The sequence below is a fragment of the Neocloeon triangulifer genome, unplaced genomic scaffold (genome assembly GCF_031216515.1).
Source record: "Neocloeon triangulifer isolate White Clay Creek 2 clone unplaced genomic scaffold, ASM3121651v1 ptg000011l, whole genome shotgun sequence".
In the NCBI taxonomy this organism is placed as follows: Eukaryota; Metazoa; Arthropoda; class Insecta; order Ephemeroptera; family Baetidae; genus Neocloeon; species Neocloeon triangulifer.
The window spans coordinates 2,433,815-2,454,012 of record NW_026775553.1 but is presented as its reverse complement, the minus strand read 5'-3'; the positions used below and the strand labels follow the sequence as shown (position 1 = coordinate 2,454,012).

The 20,198-nt window shown below is 34.9% G+C and overlaps 1 protein-coding gene across 11 annotated transcripts in view; it reads left to right on the top strand.

Annotated features, from left to right (window-relative positions):
* Nucleotides 1-20,198, top strand: part of LOC132195858 (zinc finger protein 236-like) — a 189,228-nt gene that overhangs the window by 109,208 nt on the left and 59,822 nt on the right. Inside the window, exon 1 of one of the 11 annotated variants that reach the window (XM_059618112.1) lies at nucleotides 8,118-8,448. The exons of the other annotated variants lie outside the window; for them this stretch is intronic. The gene's annotated coding sequence lies outside the window, so the exon portion shown is untranslated. Of the gene's footprint in view, nucleotides 1-8,117; nucleotides 8,449-20,198 lie in introns of those variants that run through there. 11 annotated transcript variants of the gene reach the window in all.

Here is a 20,198-nt window from a genome sequence, read left to right as displayed (position 1 = left end):
AATGTGTTTTTTGGAGAGTGGGTTTCCGAGTAAGTAGTTTTTTTTATAAATAAATATCATCATTATTTACACTTTAAAATTATAATTTCCTGTTAGATTGTATTTTAATTGGTGTTGAATTTTAATCTTATAGTTACTTCTCAAATTGATTGAACATAATTTAATTTGATAATCATCAGAAAGTAAAGATTAAAAAAGTTCTCAATGATATTTTTCTATCCATTTAAATTCCATTCACTCTTCTTAATTATTTTATAAAAAATTGTTCCTCTCTTGCTTGATTAGTGAAAATAGAAATTTCAACTGACTATTGCTGCACAATTGAATTAAGCATAATTATATCATTAATGAATAAAAAAAGACATGAATGTACAGATCATAGTTTGACAAAACTTTTAAGCTCAAATATTCAGTCAGACTACCTCAATATTTATATAACATTGCATCTAGCTTAGATTAATTTTTACGGAAATGTTTTACTCAAATATTAGGTGAAATAAAAAATGCATTAAAAATAATAAATAAATAAAAATTAATTATTGAGATATATTTGCAATAAAATAAAACAAATTCAAAAATTTTTAAAACATATGAATACATTCAATTATATATTTATATAAATTTTTTTACTAAATAAAATTTGCTTGCAAAATTTAGGCAGATTGCAATGCACGCTGGGCCACAAATCGAGCTGGAGAATTTGGACGCGAAGGGGCGAGTCCGGGCCATCAATTCGGCCGACTATGATTTAGGGCTGCGGCTGGGGCGGACGTCGGCGAGTGCGAAAAATTATTTGGCCGAAAATTGGCGAGAGCCGGCGGATGATTTAAAAGTGGGTGTGGATTTACTGATGGCGGCCGCGGGCATGAATATTATGCATTTTTCCGCAACAATGGTGCGAGAGTTAGGCCGTGAGTCGTCATGGTTACGTGAAGTGTGACTCCACCCTGCCCGGCTGGACCAGACCCGCCCTTGATGGACAGGTTGCATACACCGGCCGCTGGCCAGCCCCCCGCGTGTGTCACATGGCCTATCTGCAAACACATGCATATGCAAAAGCAGCACCACCGAATAGGCCGCGCGCTTTTTTTGCAATTTTTCGCCCGGCGTCCCCCTGCGCTCGGATGTGTGCAAAGGGTTGCATACTCTCATGCCACTTTTGTTTGTTTGCTGTTTGATGTTGGCGCCAAGTGACGGAGTCCGTTGTTGGCTGACACGCGAGCTCTGATTACAAAAGAGAGACGCGCACCCGATTGTCCCGATCGGACATTTTTTCTTACTCGATTTGCACACGCGGGCGCCACGACTGTCCAATTAGTCATGCTGGTACTCTCTCTGCGCGATAAGAATGGGCAAACATTATTTAGCAGACAGCTATTGAGTGGCTCTTCCGATTGAGTTGCAATCCAAACTCTTCAAAATTAACTGTGCAAAATGCAAATAAAGAATTTTGGACTCACTAAATGAAGCTGCACTACTAAAAATTAAAGTTTAAATCATAATTTTGCTTAAAATTTAATTTTAGGAATTGAAATTTTCTCTTAAAATTCTTAAATTCTTAGGCCGAGCAATTTGATTATCTACTTTGTATTGTTATGGCAGGTTTAACGTTCTGTTTCTTAAAACTGATAAAGTTGAGGTCTTTAAAAGCCTAATAAAAATTACTCTTAAAAATGAGTTTCATTATGTCTATTGGCAATATTGCTTCAAAGCATCCAAAATTGAATTAATTGAACGAAATTTAAAAAACTTTATGCAATTAGAAGCGTTGAGCACATTTTTGATTTTTTTAAGTTTTGATTCGAAGATTTTTATATCAAATTATTAGATTTAAATTCGTAGAAATGCCTAGTTCTTGAACATTAACATTACTATCCAGATATTAATAAACAGGTTGCTATGGGTTGCTACGATAAATATATTCAAAATTCAGCACAAGCTATTTTTAAACTTTATATTTTTTATTTGATATAGTTTTTAATACAATTCAAAGACGGCATATGAGTAATATTAAAATTGAGCAGATTAAAATTTTAATTCATGATATAACAATTTATAATATAATAGCATTAATGCAACTATTATATAAGTTGATAAAATAATTAGAAAATTAAGTTGATAAATTAATTGTATGTTTAAAAATATTATCATATTTGTACTCAACTCAGGAAACATGAGCTAGAATATAATTTTATGCTATTATACTGGTATTGCTTAATTCAGTAAAAAATTGCCCTTATTCTTTAAATAAATTTTACCACGTTTCTTTCTTTGAAGTATAATATAATTTTATTTGACTTTACTAATGTTTAATGTAAAACTTTGATTGAAAATGTCGCAGTGGCATTTTTAATAAGTTTAAAAGCTGTATTTTTGTAATTTAAAAAATAAACCTCATTTAAATTCAAGGTTTGATTTGATTTATATTTTTTAAATTAAAGAATTCCAAAAAGATTAATTGTCGCAATCCAAATTTATATGTATGCTTAAATTTTATCGCTAAAATATAATTAATTTTAACATTTTGAGATACAATTTTGCCTCCTCTCCAGACTGTTGAAGAGGAAGCACAATAATAACAATAATTAACGAAATCCGAAACCAAAATAAAAATTTATCAAACTCAAGCCTTGAGTTGACCCCGAACCTTTCTTATTTCAGTTCACTCATCGTTAGCCTGACAACCTTGATTTTTTTTAAAGATACATTGCACTTGACGTATAGCTGGGAAGAGTTTTTATGCGCGCAAAAAAATTAAACGAGCAATGGCCAAACCGCAAAACCGGATGAGAAGTGTGAGAGCCGAGCAAAACGGGGCCGTTTATTAACACGGGAGTCAGCCAGAGCACTTTGCCTCCTTTCCACATAATAAGGAATTAAATGAAGACTAATTGCCCATTAAGCTAACAAGTTTTGCTCCTCTAATTTTACAATGCAGTTATGATATTTCTGGTCCACGACACTTGATGAGCTTGTGCAGATGCCCAGCACTTGTTAGCCAAGGCGGTTCATCTTTTGCCTTGCCAACGAGCACTGGATTAATTTCAAAATGGAAAATATTTATATATAAAATCCACATGAATTATTTATAGACGATATAAAATAATCTGATAAGTTAATGAATTTTCGATCAATATTTTTTTATTTTTAAATTTGCTGTTTTGAATGATGACCAAAGCTAATTATGACACACGCGTGTTGTACCTGTGGTGGATATTTTGTCATGAAAAGAGCAGCAATTGCGATGTTATCACGTTCGGTGGATGCAATTATTTGTGTACTCTGCGATAAGATATTGCCCGTTTGTGCATCTTTCTCGTCAGTCAGTCTCGCACTATATTGCACCATTTGCAAACACACCTATTTAACCCATTTACACTGCATGTGCACCAAGCTATTAGCAAAAGACAACTGCAGTTTCACAATATTTTTGTGAAGACATTTTATTTGTTTTTTGCTTGTACTTCACATTTCTTTGTTTAAACAGAGCAGTTGGAGAATATTTGAATGCACCGCAACGGAAAAATACAAGCAGCCGTCATTAATTGCGTGTAAAATATTTAAAAATTCTCAAATATATATGCGTGGATATACAATTGATCAAATTGATGCTGTTGCATTATAAAAGCAGTACAAATATCAAAAATAACTGGAAATCAAGAGCCTAAACATTTATTGGAAATTCAATGTCTCAAATGAGAAATTTCTTCAAAAATTGAGCTTTCTGGTTTACCAAGCTAATCTTTACGAAAACATAAAAAATAGAACCCTTTGAATGCTCTGTTTATTAAATTATGAATTTGAAGTTCTCATTGAAAAAAAGAAAATAAATCTCATGTTCTAATTTTTATTTTAGACGACTAAAAGTAAAAAATCTACCCTGGCAATTTTTCAAAGGAAATGACGATATTCAATTGAAGAAAAAAATTAGCTTTCCTATGCATTTTTTGTTATTATGAAAACGGAAACTTTTGAAAATACTGGAGTTTCATAAAAGATAATTAAATTATGAAAAATTAGCCGACCTACAGAGGGTTATAATTGTATTCCCCAATCAAAACTTATGTACAGGCTAGTATTTGGCAAGAAACTTTTAAGATCAAACTAAAAAATAAGTTTGCTTTCCATATTTACATCTACTGACAATGAGTTTGACAAAAGAAATCTTCTAACAAATTTAATTTAAAAAAAAATGATACAATTGTAAAATATTCTTTTTGGTTTACATTAAAAGAAACAAATTCTCAATCTTCAGGAATTGTTTTTCTAAAAAAAAAAACGCAATGACGCGCAATTTTCAATTAAATATGAATAAACAGGTTTATATAAAGTATAAAATCTCACCGGTTATTACCGCGGCACGCACGTTAAAAAGATTTAATTCGTGCGTCAAGAGGTGTTACCCGGCGAGGCAAAAAGTAATTTTATGCGCTTTGCAGTTTCATTTGATTGGCCATTGAACCTGAATTGCCTCATTCGAGAAAAGACGCCGAGAAAGAGAGAGATAGGAAGGAAAAGGTTCGCGCGCGCGCGCGGCAAATAAAGTGCATTTATCCGAAATGTGCCTACAGCTGCGTAATTACACTCGGCACTTATCTTGGGCCTGGACAGCCACTTTTTATCCCCGCAGTATAAGAAAAACGGCGTTAGGGCAGGTCATGATTCTCTTAACGGTATTATTCCATCATTATGTGTGTGTATGTGTGTGTTTGACTCTTGGAGAAAAAGCTGCAGAGTTATTAATCTCGCTCAGGGCTGACCTTCATATCAACACTCGCCGATCAATTGAGATGTGAAAAATATCCTCTGCGGCCATAACGGTATCCAGTGCATCTTATTACATCAGTTGGAATGTGCACAAGAAATGAGTAATAAATGTTAAAAGAAAGAAGTGGAAAATTAATATCTCAAAAAGTGCTACAAATTTGTAAACTGAAAAATGTTCACTGAAATCAACTGAGAGTATGAAAAAGTGAATGTACAAAATTTTGCTAAAAAAAAATTTCAGACGAATCTGGAAGTTCTAACTATTGCATTACTTAAATAAGTATTTTAATTGAGCATTTTCCTGAAGAATAAAATGAGAAAATACACTCAACTTATAAAATTAGTTCAAATACATGTTGAAAGCTAATTTCATCAATAGTATTGATGTATTTCTTTAAGTTGGAAAAAAACACGATTTTTTTGTTTGTTAAATATTCATTTTCTTTTCTTTTTAAACTATCATCAGATTTTTTTTTTTATAGAAAATTTTACTTTCTTGACTCCTTTCGGCTAAAAATTTGACCATTTTTTTATAATCTTGCAAGTCGGAATGAGATGATGATTCAATAAAGATGGTTCGCCGTCTGGAAGGTGACGTCAGCGCTATGCGAGAGTGAAACCGCGGGCGAGACGTGGGTGGAGAAAGGCCAGAGCCACCGGGGCCATGACCTCCTCCTGACCCCAACACCATTGTCTGTGCGCAAATCTTGACCTGGCCCAAACCATCTCTTACATAACGTGTGCGCCGGGGAAGCTAATTTGGGATAGACAGATCAATGGATCTATTAGACACAAATGCAATCAACGCAACGCCCTGTGACAATAACCCAAACATCCTCGTCGCCGGCCAGTCACTGACTGACTGACACCACCGTCTGCGTAATCAAACCGGCTAAATCGGCCTGCACACAAAAGAATTTGACAATTTTACTATTAAAATTAATAAACATTATATATTTTTAGTTATGGGCAAATATTATTGCTTTATTATTTTTAATTTATATTAATTATAAGGTAAATTTACTTTATGTAGTTGCATATGATACTTAAATAAGAAATAAATTTAAAAAGTTATAATTCATGTGATACAACAAAAAACCCTATCTCAAAGGATTCAAATTTCAACATAAATTTCAGTAACTAGTATATTCAGGAATTTTTTAATTCATGATATTTACTTGGATTTAAAAACTGTGTCCCTTTCATAAAAATCTTCCAATACCAATTTTATAATTATACAATATTTATGTCATAAAAACTAATTTGTGGCCATGAATTAGAAAATACTCTGCTAAAGAGAGAAAAAATACAAATATCAAACAATAAAAAGAGCTATTTTGTAATGAAAAATTAATTTGTACATTATTTTGTCTAATAATCTAATGTAACAGAAACTGCGGAATTAATATTTTTTATTCTTTCGCAAAATCAAAAAAATATTTTTGTTTCCTAATGCGTGTGCCTCTCATGCGACTAATAGGGGATGCGCGTTCTTTCACACGCTCTGGTCGCCACACGCACTTAAAACTTGCGTCTTTCTATTTCTATTCATCGGACAAAGCAAACCGCACCGCGCTTGAGAGCCGCTCCGCTGGACCGATATTGAAAAAAGTCGTCGTCAAACACAAATAAATAACACATCTATAGCGAACTCGTGAGAAGTAACACACACGCGTGTATATATATTCATCTCTCTCAAAGCGGGCTGCACTCTTTGACTTTTTTCTTGCGCGTCCAGTCGAACGAACGCACCTTAAACCTGTTTGCATTCAGCGTGTGAGTGCGAGAGAAAGAGCGAACAGCATGCGTGTGGACCAAACGCTCTTTTCTTTGCGTATGCAGAGGTCAAATTTTCGGTCGCGTGCTCATTATTCAGCGGTCCAATGCGTGTGTTATCTTGATGGCCATGTAAAAGCTCAATCTTGACCGACACACACACACACACGCGTGAACTTTAAAGAGATCGGACGCATTGAAAACAAATCAAATTAGTTAACACCTCGATCAATTCCTTTGACAAAAATTTTTGTATTATTTATTATTCATGTTTTTCTGTACCGGAAACGTTTTATCTTTGTGATTTATTAATAAATTTATTAATTTGATCAATTTTTGTTAATGAAAGAATTGCATAATTTAATATAAATATGTCGAATACAGTTTCTAAGGTTTGTTTTCGAAAAACTATGTTTCAAATTTCAATCATGACGAGTGGAGTCGTTATATACAATTTTTTTTTATTGCATTTTACCAAATATATGTTTTAAGTATGTTTTTATTTTATTCAAAACTAAATAAATAAAAGCATAGAATAAAATTTTAATTTTTTTTTAAAAAATAATAAAATAATTAACAAAAAAATAATTTGTGAATATGAATTTAATTTAAATAACTACTAAAAGTTCTTTGTATATTAATTTAAGTTATTAAATTGTCATAATAATTAATACTACAGAAACTTTTATGGTTTATGTGATCAATTATTTTCATGGATTTTTAATTGTTGCTAAAAAAAATCAAGTCGGTTATTAATACCTTCTATATTTGTTAATATTACACTATTTTTTCAATAAATTTGAACTACGACTCTGATTAGGAGAAACTGAAACCAATGGTAACAATTTTCCAATAAATGCACTCGACTTTAACAAATGTGGATGCAAACAGAGGCCAAATTAAAAGTGAACAGCGGCTTAATTAAACGGTTTTGGCCGAAAATAGAGTCTACGCATCGCAGTTAATTGCTTTCAGATTGGCAGAAATTCGAGCCGATTTTGCGTCCGAGTCAGGTCAAATATATAAAGCGAAATAACTCTGGGCGCATAGTTTCGTTTTATATTCTCTGACATTGGCAGGCCTAGGCCATATTTGCATAGAGCAGAAATATAATGAAATTCAAACACGCCGGCGGATCACACAGCGCGCGTCGCATCAAAGACCGGTGCGGAAATATTTCATGTGATTGATTAGGATAGAAAATCGTGTGCACACGCAAAAATCGGCGCGCGCGAAAGGAAAAAAGCATGGTGGTGGGCGAATGTTGTTGTTTGCGAATTTGAGGTGTTTGTGACCAGGGGAGGCGCACGGCCGCGGCAAAGGTGGGAGTCACGGGGGGAGGGGGCGTGATCTGCACGGTGGGTGGTGTGTGTGCGGTGGTGTCGCCGTCGGCAATGCCAGCCAGCAATTCCGCATGGCAGTCGAGACGGACGCTGGCCTAATGAGTCGCTCCTTGTCCGAGTTTTCTTGAGAGAATTAATCTTTCTCCTCAGGTCGCGGCAGCCACCCTTCGACCGGGGGCGGACGCCACCCCCGACCGGCGTGCATCCACCCCCTCCCCGCGCTCGGCGGACCGGCGTGAGTGCGAATTTTATAAAATCACCACCGGCATCCCCCCTCCCCTCGCGTTTTTCGCGTGTTCCCAGCGTACCCAGTGGTGCAATTACTGCGACTCTTTTGCATGCGTGCAAAAGTACAGTGAAGTCTGCCAGCGACGGACGGACCGACCCAGCCTGCCACGAGTGTTTTGATTTCGAGTGCCTCTCGCAGTGATTCGGCCAAAAAAAATCCTCCTTCCCGACCGAGGAGAGTTTTTTTTAATTAAGTGCTGTGCAAATCAGGAAAAAGAAACATGTCGCTCGTTGGTGCCGGATGACGTTTGAGGATTTCGGATTGCATCCGAGGGTGAGCAGAATTTATTTCGTACCTTTCATCCCTTCTTCTTGGTCTTATTTGGTCGGGGAGTGGCTGCACCCACGTGGGCTTGCAAAAGGAGGCCGGGCAGAATTGAGAGAGATGCACTTTGATGATGGGAGGAGCGGCCGAAATGCATCTTGTGCAATTGTGTCCTATTCTCACGGTGCCCCGAAGATATTGGCCATTAATCTTGGTGTGTGTGTTTTTGTTTGTTTTTGCTTGGGCCTCGTCCGCCGTGACACTGCCGCCGCATTCACGAATATTGAAAGAAAATAATTCGTTATGTATAATGATGAGCGCGGCGGCGACTTGTGATTCCAGTTTGATCGGTGCAGCGCAGCTTGATGCATTCAAGCTCTCTTGCTTGCGCGAATTCGTGAATTTTCCCATGACTGCACGATGCATATGATTCCACGTGCATACAATTATATTCAATGTGTGTAGATAGAGTGACGGGTGCATTTCGCGCGGATCAGGTTTTGCAAGCGGGCCCTACTTAAATGCAAGCGCGCGGCAGTTGCACAATTCGCGCGCGGCGACGCTCGACCCGCGGGGAGGGCACTCGGCGCGGCCAAGCCGCCGATGTGCTGCACTCTCTTCTAGCTTTTGCTCTTCTTTTTGCACAACTCGAGAGATGCAAGGTTGATTTTGTGGGAAAGTTTGTAGCGGGATGCGTACGCTCAAGATTTTATACACAAATAAAAAATTAACTACTAATAAAAATATGTTAAAATTATATTATAAAAACATTTTTGAAAGCAATTGTTTTTGTATGATAAAATTTAGCATTTTATATTAATAATTTTTTAAATATAATACTTGTATTTGTAAATATTATCAATATAATTATTTTTTTAACTCATTTTAATATTAATTTAGACCATAGAGTGACATTTTTTTATTATGTATGTTCTTGTACCTTTTGTAGTATATTTTTTTCTTGATTTAATTCTCAAATGATACTTTTTAAGTTGTTTACTATCAATCCCCCCTAATAATTAGTAACACTAAAATACGCACTTCTTGAAGACGTACTTTGACTTGGAACGTGAACTTGTATTCTATGAAATATGAAATATTGAAATGGAGATTATAATTAAATTCAAGACTGTGTGCTCTGTTTCTGGCAATGTGCAGGGCATTATACATATTGAACATTTTAATTCTTTGAATTGATTGCCTTTTATGATTTCTTAATATAATTTTATAATTTTTTGTTTTGCTTTCTTATATTTAAAACAGGGTACATATTAAATTTTTTAATCACTTGACATTTCTCCTAACAAGTATATATATATAAAAAAAAACTAGATGGCAACATCAATTAATTGATCCAAAACAATTTGTTCTTTTTTTAGATCTTTTGTATTGATCAAATTAACACTTATTCCTGAGAATAAAAAAAAAACAATAGGAAATGATTTTAAATTTATATTGGAGAAAAATTATGTTAACTTTTTCTTTATTTACGCAATTATTAAATTCCGGTACTAGAATCTAAAATTTAGTTTGAAGAAATTTAAAAAATGCTTGTTTTTGGCAAGTTTAATTCAATTTTCGCAATTTTACGGAATTTAAATTGATCTTAATTCAAAAATGAACTTGTTCTTTAATTTTTTTTTGTTACATACAAATGACAAACAAATCAATTTATTTTCCTTTTTTGCATGACGTTAATTTGCTCATAAACTGAAACAAGCTAGAAATTGAGGCTAATTTTTTTTTCATTCTGCTATATGATATTGGAGCAAAGTTTAAAAAGTATAATAAATCACGTGATAACCGGAGCATGAAAAGCGGCGTGTGTGTGTATGTTGGCCGTCGAGCAGCAGCATCGGTAATCCCTGATGTAGAACAATACCCTGGCGCTCTATTTATCAGATTGCCATTCCATAATCCGTCATATATAAAAAAAAAGGGCGCGAGCATCATAAACGTTTTATAATTGATTTGGCGCCGCAGCAGAAAAGAAGCACGTGGTCGCATATAAAACACAAAGTCTCGTAATAAATCGGGGCGAAAATATAATTACGCCAAGGTGATGGCAGCGTGATGGGCAAATTATTGCTGGGCAGGGGCAGCGTTGGCTGTGCAATGATGGCCGCCGAACATAAATCATCATCGTCGCGGGGTACTCGCTTCGAATCCAGTCGAGACCCCTCCCAGCCAGCGGCTGCCTACCCCACAGGCTGAAATATTTGCGCGAGGGGAGCAGCAGCCCTTGTGTGCAAAATGTGTATTAGCGGCGGCGGCGGCGGCGGCTGCCAGTTTAGGCTCGGCTGCTAAACTTAAATGTTCAACTCGCAGGCTCAAACTTTATTACCTATATCTGTAATTAATTTCTTAGTAGAGACATTTCTTGTCGAGCAATATGAAATATTAATTACTAAATGCCATCACAAACTAAGGACGATTGTATATTGGTTTCAGCATTAGATTTAATTTTTTATTTCAAGTATATTTAGCAAATTTTGTCTTATGAAATGTCACCCCAAGTGAGAAAATACGTTTTTCCCCTACATATTATTTTTTGAAACTATATAACTTTTAATTTGTAATAAAATAATCAATGAGAGAAATTGATGGATGAGAATAGTAACATTAACAAATAAGCTACTAAAGGACATTTCTAATTGATATTTTCACCTGCAATAATTATTAATCAACAAATCTCTATTTAAATATATTTGTTATTTGATTTAAAGGAACAACTAAAAAATATTGCCAGGAAAAAACCAAAAATTTTGGAAATTTAAAGAAACTTTTATTGATTTTAAAAATAGAAATTTAATACCTTAAACAATATTAATTAATTGATTAAAACAGTAAAAATATATTTATATTTTGTTCATAACAATAACTTTTACACATAAATAAAGTAAAATTAAGAATTCAAATTTTGAAATAAAATAAAATCATAATTTTTATTTTGTTCCAGCAGCCGCTAAATATCTTCCAAAAAATTAATAATCCACTGAAATATACATATTTCATCAAAACCAAATAGCAAAATAGAAAACAAAATAAAGTACAAGCTAGGTTTAAAAAATATTAAAATGTAATTTTTTATGAAACACAAACTATGAAACTTGAAAATTGAAAATCTTTAATGTTGAAGGACAGATCAGCTTTTGCTAGATTTGCATCATTTGCATGTCGCGGTTATCATTATATAGTTAAGCATATCACAACTACAAAAATTACTATTATGATGCACGTAGATTTTGTAAAAAGAATTGCTAGCATACTGGAGTTAAAAAATATATTTATATGCTCGAAGCAGCTAAAGCGTCAAACAATATTTATACAATGGTTTTGTTGTTGTTCAAAAATTTCTCTTATTTTAAATAATTAAGTATTATTCAGTATTTATTTCTGGAGAAAAATTTACGCAAGCTTTTATAGAAAAAAAAATATAATGTATTACTTAGTTTAAAATTTATTACAATAAGAAGCATTTTATAGATTTTGTTGCTGTACTTGCTCTGTTGGGTCAAATGAAACATTTATTTCCACGCTAAATTGCTGTTGTGTATAATTGCCAACTTTTTTTTCATGTATCCCTGGCTGAAACATTTTTTTCCTCTGCCCACGATTTGTGCAAACAGCTCATTTTCGGACACAAAGGCTGAGCGTATTTTTTTGCTCGCAACCGCCACCGGTGCGTTTTTATTATTTCAAAAGCGAGCGCTGTGATTGCTGGGCTGCAATAATGATCCACCTGATTAATTGTTCAAGCTTTGGCCGGTGCCGCGCACATTTTTGTGCCGCCGTTATTTTCCGCCGTGCTCTCTTTACATTTTTCATCATTACATTGGATAACTCGATTTCGTATCAGCCCGTGTGTGTGTGTGTTTTTCGGCTCATTTTTTGCGCCGCGCGCTTTTTTGTGCCGGGCGAGCGAGCGCGCGCGCGTTGTGATTTGCATGCAAACTTGATTAGCAGACGCTTGATTTTTTAATGGATAAACTTGGGGTGTCATCGTTTTTTCGGTGATTCCATTACGCGCTCTCGCAACACACGATAAGCTTTAAATTGGTGTATCATGATACACACACGCACATAATTGATTTGTGCGAATTTTTCAATATTCCGAAGGACGTCGTGTGCATCCGGTTAGTGGATTTTTTGCCGCCGGCTGCAAATTGAATCTGATAACCTGATTTGCAGCCGAAAAACCTGTTTGCGTAAGTTATTTATTGAAATATCCTCAAGCTAGGAGAACAAATGATGAAAAATCCAGTTTTGATGAAAAAATAATTTAAATAAAATATATAAAATTTAAATAAAATTTAGGAAATTATCATATTAATAATGTGGATTTATATTTGATTATTCTGTTTACTCCAATCATTTTACTGTTAAGGCAATTAAAATATTAATAGTTAGGCTTCAAATTAGGCGATTTACATTTACTTCAAAGCAGAATGAGACAACTTTAATTTTCGCCTAGGAAAATTTATTTATTTATTGTTTGAATCTTGTCTCTGACCTAAGACAGCGGGAAGAAAAAAGGTTCATTAATTCCTATGGAGCTTACATGTACATATCTTTAAAAATTTGATGTATAAAAAAAATTAAAAATAAAAATATTTAAAATTTAAAATATTTAAGATAAGAGATTCTTGGTAAAAATTGAATAAGATTATTTATATAATTTTAATAAAATATGCTGCTGTTTTTTTTTTTTTAATATTTTAAAATTTTTTACTCTCTCTGCAGTGCCTTGATTTATGAAGAATGCAGATGAAACATTAACAGTGATAGAACAAAAACTGAAATAAAGTAGTTGTAAAAATGTGAGCAAATGAACAGCAATAAGAACAAAAAATTAAGAATGATGAAGTTAAAAAAATTAGATTAGAGCATGCGTTGTTTGAACGTAAATCATTTACGCAGACTTCATCCATCGGCCATGGTTTTTCATTTTATTTCACAGAAATTGCATTGTTTCAAACCCCAGCCACATTTCCATCGAGGAAAATTCAATTTCTTTTTTTCATTCGCACTTGATAGAAAAATCTATCCGTCAGGCTAGACCAACTAGGCTTTAAAAACTATGCAACCGGCGCGTCACCTTTGTGCAACAGGCTGCAGAAAAGTGAAAAAATCCAAGGGTTAGGAGAATCCGGAGAGACAGGGAGAGAGTGAATGGCGCGTGGTCAGTTGAGCGGACGGTCAGACGCGGACCAAAACAAAGCCACGCGGCTCGGTCTTGGGCCTGAAGGGTGAAAAGACAGACACACCAGTTGCTCGGCTAAGAACGGCAGCGCCTGCGCCACTCGTTGGGCCAAAGCACGCAGATGTGTGTCTACCTACCCCGCAGCCCCGGCGTCACACCACATTGTGCCCCTTGGCGTGAACTCCCAAGTGCAAGGCCGTCTGCCTGTGTATGAATGAGAGAGAGAGACGGACCATGTTTGCTGGGCTCTGCCGAGCGCTGCATGCGTAATAATTGATTCATCCAGCAGCGGCGACTGATTTATTTGCGCGGCGCAAACACAATGACCAATCTGACCGAGCGCACCCACCACCACCAGCCGCCGCGCGCCCGATAAATAATTAAAACAAATTGTGAAATTTTTTTTGCCGAAACGCGAGCCGCCTGCTCGCCGAGCTAGTGATTTAGGGTGCGGGCCGTTTTTTAAATGGACGATTCGTGTCACGACGAGAGACCCGTTTGACAAGCGATAAACCAATTTTGTTTGGGACTCGAGTGCCATTAATTCGATCAAATGAGAGCGAAAGGGCTAATATATTGAATGGGTAACGAGGACGAAATTTATTACACGCGGGCAGATATACATATATTCCAACTGCGCAAATCTATCTTTTTGTCAAGATATTTTTTATTTATATGTCATTGATTAGTTTGAGAATTTGAAAGCAAAAAGAATACTGCGGTAGAAGAATAATCAGTGAAAAATCTGTAAATTATAAGATTAAGAATGAATTTTTTCTGCTCATCAACCTTTGTGTCATTTGAGAGGATAGAATAAAGTAATTAAGAATTATCATAATATAAATTCAATAAAAATATTTAAAAAAAGTGAAATTAATTACTATTTTTAAATTTCTATTTTATAACTCTATTTTTTTATTTTATACTTTATATTAATTTCTTTTAATTTATTGTTAAATTTTAATACAAACTTTCTCATTTACTAATTTTGAATGAAATGAGAAAGTATTGGAATAGTACTGGAAATACATAATATATTTATAATTATTATTCGCACTTGACAATATGAAGTAGCAAAGAATATTTAACAAATTTATTAATCCTAGTCACTTTCCTTGTGAAAATTATACAACAATATTATTTCATTTAATGCCCGAAATAAATTTTGCCTGCTTGATATAATTGATGGAAATGTATTTCTTTGAGCAAAATTTAATAGACTATTTAATAAAATCAATCATAGGTATTAAAATGCACTACAATCTAAAATTACCTTTTGTCCCTCCATATATGAAAAGTTGTGCGTGAAATTTGAACACACCTTTTTCTCCCAATGCACGTTTTTGTGGCCAAAAAGCGGCACCTGGCGCGGCAATTAATCATCCGCATGTGTGTTCTCGCAGCCGTTTCGCTCCACCCACGGCGCTCGTAAAATTCTCATTTTTTTCGGCAGCCGGCCTATTATTTGCCGGCGCTTCGCTGCGTGAAGACGAAAATCGGAAGTGGCCAGGCGAATCACGATTGTTGTGTGAACGTTGCAGCGCCTCCCACTCATTTTCTGTGAATAAATTTTTACCACAAATAAAATAAACAAGCGTAATAAAAAATGGGAACAATGAAAAATTAATTACGCCTGTTAGCCCGCGCGAGTGTGCGTTTCGGGTGCAATAAAAACGCGGAAAGAGAGTTTAGCAAAAAGTCAGATTAATATTTGTGGCCGGCTCGAAATTCGCACGGCGATCGTAAAATAATTATTTCGGACCTATAACTGTGCAGTCCGTCGGCAACAATTAAAAATATACACACACACACACTGCAGGATGAATTTGCGATGCTATCTTTATAATATAATTCAATGACAACACACAAACGCCAAACTCGCGCGCTAACACAATTCGGCGTCGCATAAATTTTATTGTAATTAGCCTTGCCACGGAACGGAACGCGTATTTTTAATTGCACTTTTATTAGGGCCTCAATTATGACTGTACGCGCGTGTAATGGAAAACAAACGGCGTCCGGCGATAAAAACGAAAGGCCCCAAATTGGAAAAATCGACGCCCATGTTGCGTAATAGAAATCACCTATTCACCGCTAGGGGGTGATGAATTTTAAAAACAAAAATGCTCCTTTTTTTATATTCTTACGAGTTTCCACCCCGCCGCGTTTAGGGGCGGACAGAGAGGGGGTGCGAAAACTGACGCGAATGAATTTTATCGCCGTCGGCCCCGGAGAGATAGATAAATTTTTTCCAGGGGCGAAAAATCCACAGAGGGAAAATATATTAAACGCCGTTTGAAAGGGCCGAATGCAAATTTAGCAAGTGAATCTCGTCTGCTTTGTGCAGCTCTGTGTTTGTGGGCGGAGTTCCCCTATTGTTTCGTTTTTTTTTATTTCTCTTTATAATGCGTATCGGTTCTTTTTTTTTGGAGCGTTTGATGCGTCGGGGGTGTTTTGTTTCCGATGCGCCATTTTGCTGTGGAAAAAATGCCGTAATTCGAGGCGTGCGGATCGTATTATAAATGTGCGGAACGATCGCAGAGTGTAATTAAACAGTAGCCGGCAGGCACGCCGGGCAAAAATATGCTGCCATCCGCGCATTCAAAAATCGCAAATGTGATTTTTCAGCAGGCACACGCGCCAGCCATAAATATAGATGTGTGTGAAGCGATTGCGAGCAAATTTTTCATGAGCACCAGTAAATATTTACGCAATTTCCATAAATTATCTCCTGTTATTGTCGGGCGCCGGACTGACAAACGTTGTAAGATCGACTGAGCGTGAATTTTAACAGAATGGTCAAGCCTGATCCAGAACAATTATAGCAGCAGAGATATATATTTTTTTTTTAATTTCTCCTATTTGCAAAAATTGGCACATTGTTTAAGAGAATAATATATAACAGTTAAGGACTCCTTATTGGCAAAGTCAAATCAAGTCTTTACAACAATGGTGATTAAAATTTCCAATTGTCTTTCAACAATCGCAAAAATCTGTTTATATTGTTGTAAGGACTTGATTTGACTATGTCAATAAGAAGTCCTTAATAAATATAAAACTCCCAAAAGTTATAAAAATATAATACCAATAATAAGGTAATTTTTCACGCCTGTAGTGTGTAATCAATAAAATACATACCAATAATAATTATGGTGATTTGAATTTAAATTCGGATTTTCCTCGATGGGTTTTGTGAGTTTTTATTGTTTAAGAAATAAACCTGCTCTGGATATTGTTTTTTCTTAAACAATAAAAACCCACAAAACCCATCGAGGAAAAGCCGAATTAAATTCATATCACCATGATCAACCCTCGATCGTGAGCTTTTGATACAAAATTACATTCATTGTTTCTACCATTGTGTAGTTCAGTCAAACAATTTATTGTAAATTCATTGTATATAATTATTATATTTTTAATTTATTAAAAAACATTTTTTAATAAATTGTGTTTATAAATAATTTAGTCTTTTTTTTAATTTTATCGTATTAAAATTTAATATTGTCTGTAATTTTTTAATTATGATATGTGAGCTTTTTATTATAGTACTTTTTCGCCAATGAAAAACTAAAATTTAAATTTATCCCTTTATTTCTTGCAAAAAGACCAATAAAAAAATATGTGGTTGAATCGGGCTTATTTGGAGCGAGAGTGTCATTTGGCGAGTTGGAACAACGCGAATTGCGAAAGTGTCATGCACTCGTCATCAGCGAGCGCAACATGCACGACAGTACTTGAAAAAAGTAGCGCGCATCAGATGTGCCGGCAATAAAAGTTTTACACGCAGCAAAAACCACGCGCAAACCTTTTTATAATGTTTTGTTTCGCCCTTAAAAAGGTATATGCGGCGCGAATTAATAAAATCGGGCATGATTGATGAGCCGGGCGTGCACCAGCGTGTGTTGACGTGCATCAGAGACAAACCGAGCCGGCGATTTTTAGCAATAAATATTTGGCAGGCCGGCACGAGTCGCGTGCGTTTGACAAACGCGCGCGCGGGGCGGAGTGAATATTGCAACTTGTGCATTTTTGATTATTCAAATGCACTTTCGCCCTGCAATGATGGCCGCAGGGGCGTGTCCACTCGCAGGGGTTGAGACTCGAACCAAGGACTCGGAAGTGCTCAAATTGCAATGTGCTCGACGCACGTGGGCTGCAAAATATTTCAAGCTCTGCAAGTTGCAGCCCATAAGTGCTAATAAAGGGGAGGTGCATTTTGAAAGTATGCAACTGTCCAAGCTCTTGATTATCACTGACAAGTGTAGAAGAATCTCTTTAGTCTCTTCTGGTTTTATTCAATTAAGATTTACAAAAGAAGAATAATAAATATAATGAAAGTAAATAAAAATGACTGTAGGACAAACGTAGACTGGGACTGGGGGAATAATTTTTTCAATTTGGCCCCTCAAAAATAATGTACAATATATAGAGAAGTTATATTACATGAAAATTTGAAACCGGGCGAACCTCGTTGCAAAGAAAAAAAAAAAAAATGAAGGACAACTGACCCCAAAGGCGACCTGCGGTCTGCTGGTACTTTAAAAACCTAGGGTGTTTTTTCGTGTCCCAACTAAAACTAAGTGGGACACGATTTCATAAAAAATAGAAAATAAAATTGGGAAAATTAAATTTGAATAAACGTTGCTCAAGAAATTTTTGTAAGAGTCACAGTATGAAGCTGTTGACTGACTCCTTTGCTTAATTAATTTACTGCAATTTTTTTATTAAAATTTAATTTTCCCAATTTAATTTTTTAATTTTTTTATGAAATCATCCCACTTAGTTTTAGTTGGGACATGAAAAAACCCTAGGTTTTTAAAGTACCAGCAGACCGCAGGTCGCCTTTGAGGTCAGTTTTCCTTTATTATTTTTTCATTTTATCTTTGCAACGAGCCTGGTTTCAATTTTCCATGAAATCCACCTCAAGTGTTACGATTCAAGTTATATTACAGGTTGGAATAATAATAACGTAATTATTGTCGGTTTGAAATAAATGAATGAAAATAGCATTATTTGCACTAGAATTTATGTAATGTTAGTCCTGGTATATTTTATTAATATTCTCAGCTTCGAGCACTTTTTCAGGTATTACAAAGATTCACAGCACAATATTGTATTATTCAGTGATCTTGAATTGTTTACCATGTATTATTTTTTTATATTTGACGTCTTCGTTAAAAAAATTATATTGCCTCCTTGTTAACATATTTAAAAACTTCAGAGTAACAAATTTTACGTTGACATCAACAACCGTTTTTTTTCATTTCAAATTATAAATTTCTCTGCTGCCTGTTTCAAGTTCTAATAAAGCTTTTAACATGTATAAAACAATAAATTAAAAACCGTTTAAATCATTTAAAATGTTTTTCATGATGCTTTTATATAAATATATTTATTTTTATTATTATCATATTATGTATCATTATTATTATATTTGCACTAATTTAGTGTTGCAGTCTGTATAGCAAATTAGCCTCAAAATGTCAATTTAACAGTATTTAAAATTAAACAAATAAATATTGTCGTCCCTTTTACTGTGTCATTAATTCAGCAATTATTTTATGATCTCCTTCTACGCGAAATTCTAAATAAAAATTTATAGCGCAATGAATGAATTGAAATTATTATATGAACCAGTATAAATTTAATATACAAGTCGCGCGGACGTTTTCCTTTAACTCTCCACGCAGATATAAATCTAATGCAGGGAACGAACGAAAAGTTGAAATTTATATGTATATATTTACCTTCTGCGCTCTGGATTAGTCAGAAGTTGCATGGCAGAGGAATATTATTAGAGAGAAACAAGTACATTCAAAGCGCGGCGTTTTAAAAGCCGCGGTGGTGAGATACTGAAAAATAATTCACGTTATTTCTTCGGCAATAAATCTTCCACCTACGACTCTCTACTTTTGTATACACACACCGAGTGCCTTCCAATATAATGATAATAATACCAAGCGTGCAGTGTGTTTTGCTTTCTCCCCGCAAACACCTGGGATCGAACCCCGCCCTGCCGCGGGCACTCGATCTCGCAGCTCGCACAAAAAAAAATGCTCCAATGTGTTTCCAGTCTGCTGCTGCTGATGGCTCACACAGAGCTCTCTCAAATAATTACGTTTTTTAAATAACAAATCCATAATTTATTTTCCGATTGTTTGCGCTAAAACAAAAGCAATATGAAAAATATTGCCAAGAGCGCCCAGGCTATTTTGTATACATTTCGCTCTGTGTGTTGGGCTTTTTTTAATTCACTACAAACGCGAATGTTTTTATTTATCCCTTCCTTTGTGCTCTGCGGATGCCATTTTTTCGATCCATAATAATAAACCTCGTAGGCTTTTACAGGATTTTTTATTATTAAAACTCATCTTGCCGACTTCAAAAATATTTTCGATTGTCAAATCAAAAATTAATTTCTTTTCATTTAAAAATCAACTGATTAAAAAAATATGTATAAGTGTATTTCATGTTTCATGTAATCTTCTATTTGCTTCAATAACTCTAAATAATTACTAAAAATTTATGCTGATAAATTTGGATAGGAATTCTTCTA